The 6,708-nt window shown below is 36.9% G+C and overlaps 1 pseudogene; it reads left to right on the top strand.

The window, feature by feature from the left end:
- The first annotated feature begins 912 nt into the window (after positions 1-912).
- Positions 913-6,145, top strand: LOC121871960 (annotated as a pseudogene).
- The last annotated feature ends 563 nt before the right edge of the window (positions 6,146-6,708 follow it).

Genomic DNA, 6,708 nt, shown 5'->3' with positions numbered 1-6,708 from the left:
GCCCACGAGCCCTGACTATGACCGGGAATGCTAACCGCTGGACCACCAGGATACTATAAGCAGTCCTAGACTCTGTTATATTTCACACAACCTGTTCAACGAGCTTATGGCAGTGAACCTCTAATGGGGACTACCGTATCACGTGGGTGGTCAGAGTAACGTTTTACCAAATCCGGCTTGAAACGAGGTTCCATATATATTTCATTAGCCAATTACTTTCGGACTTCTACATACAATCAACACCTCAAACCGCCAAGATTGAACCCGGCCGACCCCAGTGTGACCGGGGTTCCGGCGCTCCATAGCTCGTTGAACAGGCGTTGTGTGAAATATAATAGAGTCTAGGACTGCTTATAGTATCCTGGTGGTCCAGCGGTTAGTGTTCCCCGTCACAGTCATGGGCTCGTGGGCGTGGGTTAGTCTTGGCGGGTTAGTGTTGATTGTATATATATATATATTATATTTTTTTTTTTTAATACAATTTAATACTGGAATAGGACTCTATAATTAAATACTTTTATGGTGTAAATTAACATGTGTTTCTTTGAGAATTTTGGGGTCAAAATGAAAGTTCAGTCATCTTATATGTGATTTATTAAAGAATTAGGAATTGCATTTGGTGTTTTGTTTACTTTTAACAGTTAAAGAATTTGATCTTCAAACTGCTAACATATTGTGTTTATAATACTGTATAGTAATAGCTGGCCTTCCTTTCTTGGGTTTCTAAAATAACTTGTGGCTGAGGACAGCAGGTTCCTGTGTACCAGGTGAATCATGTGTGCACTTGCAGGTTTCCAATTATGTGAGTTGGTTAAGCATGGCTGCTCAAGGACACTATTAATCCTGAAGGAAAGGAAAATATATACTTAATGCATTGATTTGTTTATTATTTATTGTTAATAAATGATACAATAAACATCAATTGATTTTCAAGATACAGGAAACTGTCCTGTGGATTTTTGCATATTATCTTTGTTACAACAAATGAAGGTGACAAAGTTATTTAGTGTACTATTAATGTAGTTCAAAACCAGAGGAAATTCAAGTGTACTTTTCTCTCCAGATAAGTGAGGATGGCACAGAGAGGAGCTGCTCAGCGACCAGTGGGTGGTGCCAAGGCAAGATTTGCCAATTCAAGCTGGTGTTGGGAGAATCTGCAGTTGGAAAGTCCTCTCTTGTTTTAAGATTTGTTAAGGGTCAATTTCATGAATATCAAGAATCTACTATTGGTGGTAAGTGCCCATTTTATTTATTCTATACAGTATTATTATGGTTAAGTTAATGACTCAACAACTTATTTAATGAGTAAAAGAATAGCTATTAAAGAAGGGGCTTTGATTGACAAAAAAATTGTACTGTTAACACATTATATAAATCGTGCATATAATTAAATTTGGAAATGAGGGTGCAGTACTTGATGAGGTCTTGATGATTGCATTTACAGGTACATTTTGATGTATACAGTACAGTACTGTATACTGCTACAAATAAGACCTTAATATTAATTGATGGTCTATCACTCGTGGTTTTGTAATAATTGGTTATCATGAAAAGCGGTAACAAATTGGTTTTAGACAATGTACAGTAGACCCTTGTCATTAGCAATTTCGACAATTAGCGGTAAGCAGATGGTGTGTCTAGCTTCTGAGCCTTTCCCCTCAACTGTGAGTCACACCATGCAGCATCTCCGTTGTACTTTCAAAACTTTAGTGTTTCTGTGTGAAATGGACCCTAAAAGACTGCCTAATATGTCAGTGCAAGTAGAAATATAAAAGGCAGAAGTCAGTGATGACCCTGAAAAGAAAGTTGAATTATTAGATAAGTTAAAGAGGGGATGAGTGCTGTCACAGCTGGTCAGTTGTTTGGTATAGGTATACAGTAGTGCACCAAGGTAGTGTGAAGTTGCTATTCACGGTTTTGGCTAATCACGCCATTCCTGGAACCTAATAACAAGGGTTTACTGTAGTTAAATTGTTGTTGTCAGAAAGGATAGGGAAAAGTACATAGTATGACTGAAGTAGACACAAGAAGACTAACTTGAAGTGTACAGTAATTTGAATCACATGAAATAGTATATTAAACAGTGGTATAGAAGTAAAGTTGGTGTCTTGGGGAGGTGTATATTTTGACATTTTATAACCATTGTTTTATAATGCATATTTTTTTGTATGACATATCATTTAGAGGTATCTTATATTTTGCAGCTGACCTTTTGGCGCAAACAGTATGTTTGGATGACACTACAGTAAATTTGAGATTTGGGACACAGCAGGCAGAAAGGTACCACAGTCTAGCTCCTATGTATTACCGTGGTGCTCAAGCAGCGATTGTCGTCTATGATATCACAAATCAAGAAGAGAATGATTGTTGAGGCTAGGTAATTTTATATTATGTGAGACTTGGCAATAGTTTGGGTTTGTGCACTGATTTCTTAAGAAAACAATTCTAATTGGATTTTATTTACAGGACACATTTGGTCAGCTAAGACCTGGGTAGGAACTTCAACCAGGCATCCCCAACATTGTGATTGCTTTAGCAGGCAACAAAGCAGATTTAGCCAATAAAAGGATGGTGGAATATGAGGAAGCTCAGACGTATGCAGAAGAGAACTCCCCTTTCATGGGAGACGTCTGCTAAGAATGTGAATGTTAATGATATTTTCTTGGCAATAGGTAAGATTTCATCTCGTATATGTACAGTATACTGATTTAACGGAACCGATATAATCAACTCTTGATTTAGCGTAGGAATTTTTCCGTTATTTTTCACTCAATTTAGTGAGCTAGTTTGCTAAATCAAGATTAATTTTAAATATGCTCAGCATCTCTGAATGGGGTAGAAACTTGGTAAATTCAATAATAATAAAACTCGGTATTTATCGATTACACTTTCCAAATTAGATGATCTCTCACCAATCACATTTCAGGGACTAATCATTCTGCCAGGTTCTAAAATAGACATACTAGGCCTCGCCATTTCTAATATGTCATGGAAAACCACGTAATCACAACATTGCTAAAGCTGCCTCAAAGCTGGGAATGCTGTACAGATGCCATATACTTTCACCTCTGGAGCAGTTGCTGTTTATAAGGGATTCATTCGTCCTAACTTGGAGTACTGCTCTCATATCTGGGTGGCTCTTCTTCTGCCGCTGTTTGAGGGAATCAAAGGCATTTCATCTTATTGACTCTCCTCCTTTAGTTGATAATCTTTCTTCTTCTTCTCCGCAAAGTTGCTTCACTCTCTCTCTTTACAGGTATTTTAACGGGCAATGTTCTGTGGATTTGGCATCCTGTGTACCACCGGCAAGTCTATGGGCTCATAACACTTGTCTTTCACGTGGTGCCCACCATTTCTGTGGCTGTTGGTCACACTAGAATAACCCGTATAGTACATCCTTCTTCCTCACACAGCCAAACTGTGGAGTGGTCTGCCTTTGTGTTTCCATACTCACAATCTGTCTCACTTAAAAAGCTGGTTCTCCGCATCTTCATGGTGTAGATTAATATAACCTTTTTCTATTTTTAATTTTTTTCCTCTTATCCTCCCTATTTATGGGTTGATGACCCAGTGCGGTGGGCTATTTCAAAAAAAAACCCACGGAGACACCTCGACACATGATATGTACATAGAAACATTATTCATGACTTACCTGCTTATGAGGTTTGGTGTTTGTTTTCAATTCTATAATTTTCAAACTTCCCAATTGGTAGCTGCACTCACTTTTATTCTCACACCACTTCCTTTTGAGACTTCTGAGACTTTCGGCATGATGTCTGCACAGTACAGTCGACCGTTAATTCGACCCCTTTAATCCGGATTTTGGATAATTCGGACAAAATCTGAACTTTTTTTTTGTAGGAATATTACCTACGCTGACCTAGCTAAAATGCTGGTCCACCCACTGCTGAGATAAAAACACCAGCGTCTTTTTGGTTAGTAAATAATTCCACCACTAGTGTGGTGGAGGGGGATGCAACTTTAGCTTCAGACATGAAAAATATTTACCATTTACTGCCAGTAAACAATGGAAACATAAAATATGTACCATAGTAATGAAAGTTGTGCAGTTCCTTCAGCAAATGAAGCTCACCAACTTACAATAGGCTAAATTACCTTACAACGGTCAGTAGTCTATGTTGAAGTTCTTAGCACAGGCTAACTTATCATATCATATATACGGTATCACAGTTCTCATTGATCTACAAAATACCGTAATAAAACCCTTTTGATATTTCACACTTAATATAGTACCCGGTAATCTACTTCAACCTCCTATTGTTTACATCGATGCATGACGCACCACCAGCTGTTGAGTATCAGCTAGACGGTACACGTGTTTTTCGAATCGCTTAGTTAAAAACTGTTACATCACACGATATTTTACCTAAACTGCGCTTGATTGAATATATTCTCGGAAATAAATAGTAGTTTTGCTGAAACGTGATGTATTTTAATGTAAAATAGGATAAAATACATGACGAAACAAAAAGATTTTACCTAACCTTCCGATGTTCAAGAGAAGTTACTGCTTTTAATAGTTTTGGTTAAAATACTGTTATATGACGATGGTATTCTATTCATACTGTGCTTGATATAATGCATTCACGGAAATGTAATTTTTTGCTGAAATGACGACGATTACAGTGGAAAGTGGATAAAATCGTGACAAAACAATGAATTTTGCTTTCTTTTCGCTCAAAAGATGTTACCATAATCGCTGATTGGTTTTCAGTTAAAAAACTGTTGTATTACAATATTCTATCCTAATTGACTTGAATAAATACTACGATACCATGTTTCTGAATATTTTCATTAAAATCCATCCAAATAATTTTCCTTGTCATCGCCTGCAGCACCAAACAGCCTGTCCTCTCCTTGAACAGGGCTAGGAGGTACGTTTTTCCGTTAGTTAAAAACTGTTACATCACACGTATATTTTACCTAACTGTGCCTGAATGAATATATTCTCAAATAAATAGTAGTTTTGCTGAAAGGTGATGTATTTCAATGTAAAATAGATAAAATACATGATGAAAACAAAAGACTTTATTTTAAGCCATGTTCTTGAGATATTCGTTTTTATTAGTTTTCGTTAAAATACTGTTATATTACAATGATATTCTATTCATACTGTGCTTGATATAATACATTAATGGAAATGTAATATTTTTTTGAAATTACGTACGATACAGTGGAAAGTGATAAAATCGTGACGAAAACAATGTGTTTGAAATATAATGCAAATACCCCAAATCGACATCTACATTTGGCTAAACGGCACCCTTCCCCTATTAGTCCGAATTAACGAGGGTCGACTGTAGTTAGTTGATCGAGAGGTAGCAGTGAACAACACACACACACAGCGGCAGGACACAGACTGAGCGGATGTTAACGCCCTATGAGCCAAGCAGCTCATTTGGCGAGGAATTTAATGGAATCAAGTTGATTTAGTGGAAATTTCGATTTAACGGAAAGAGGTGGCTCGAATTAGTTGGTTAAACAAGGTAATACTGTACTAGATATCAGATTTAAGAGTAATAGTAAATGTGCTAGCTCTCTTGTTTAACTCAGAAATAGATTATTTATTTGGAAGTTTTGGAATTCCAGGTCACAAATGTCAGGGTTTGTGTGCCTTGTCCAACAAACTATTCACTTATTGACATTGCACGGAGAGTTATTTGCTTGGTTATGAAAAGTGACTTCATGATTAGTTCCTCATTTTTATAACTGTTCACAATGAGTAATTTGTTAATGATTAACCAGATCCAATTATCTAACAATAATAAATAAAGTAACTGTATTCACACTATACTGTAAGTAATACTGTAGCTCAAAATGAGATAAAGAAATATCTGCAAATTACCAGAGTCACAAACTTGGGTTTGGGACTACCTTGATTTTTACAATGGTTTTTGCTGTAGGGGATATATGTTAGAAAGCAAGATTCAATTTAATGTGAAGCTCCTGTTGAATGAGAAAAATTAAAATTTGATTGTAGTTCATGTGATATTGTATGTATTCTGTACTAATTATTTAATACAATTTTCAGCTAAGATCCCAAATGACAGTAATGCCAGTGGTCTCCTAGGGTGATGTAAGCCTGTCAAATAACCAACCAGCACAGGGTACTGCTGGCTGTTGAAGTGATCACTTTGCACAGGTAAGAAGTATTGACAACATATTAATATTCAGTATTATAAATTTCTAAGGAATGTAGATGCATCAAGAAAGGTAGAAATTATTTGACATAATCTGTTCATTGAGGTATGGCAGGTGAGTGGATTTAACATTTTCCGCCTGACACAATGGTTGCCAGTTCAATTTCAACAGCAGGCCACTTGCTGGGGTGCCTCCAGTTGACCCTACTGCAGATTGGTTAACAACTTCCGTAAGGGAAACAAAGGCAATAGAGTGTAGTGCCAGCTATGCTGTCTCTTTCAGATATTCTGTATCGTCATTGACTTTGATGGACTTCTAAGCATTCTGTATATATGTATGTATAGTTGTATACAAGTGCCAGATTTAGACCTGTGGAGGCCCATGAGCAGCCTCTTGTGGAGGCTCCTCATTATAACTACCCAAGAGGGTGGGGTGGCGAGAAGCGAGCCTAAACATCTGGGAGTTTAATAGTCCCCGAAAATTTTGAAATTTGAACACTTCTTGGAGAATTTGAAGCCATATGCAGTTATATTGAGAAATTAGAAC

The sequence above is a fragment of the Homarus americanus genome, unplaced genomic scaffold (genome assembly GCF_018991925.1).
Source record: "Homarus americanus isolate GMGI-L3 unplaced genomic scaffold, GMGI_Hamer_2.0 scaffold25889, whole genome shotgun sequence".
NCBI lineage: Eukaryota > Metazoa > Arthropoda > Malacostraca > Decapoda > Nephropidae > Homarus > Homarus americanus.
This window is presented reverse-complemented; position numbering and strand designations above follow the sequence as displayed.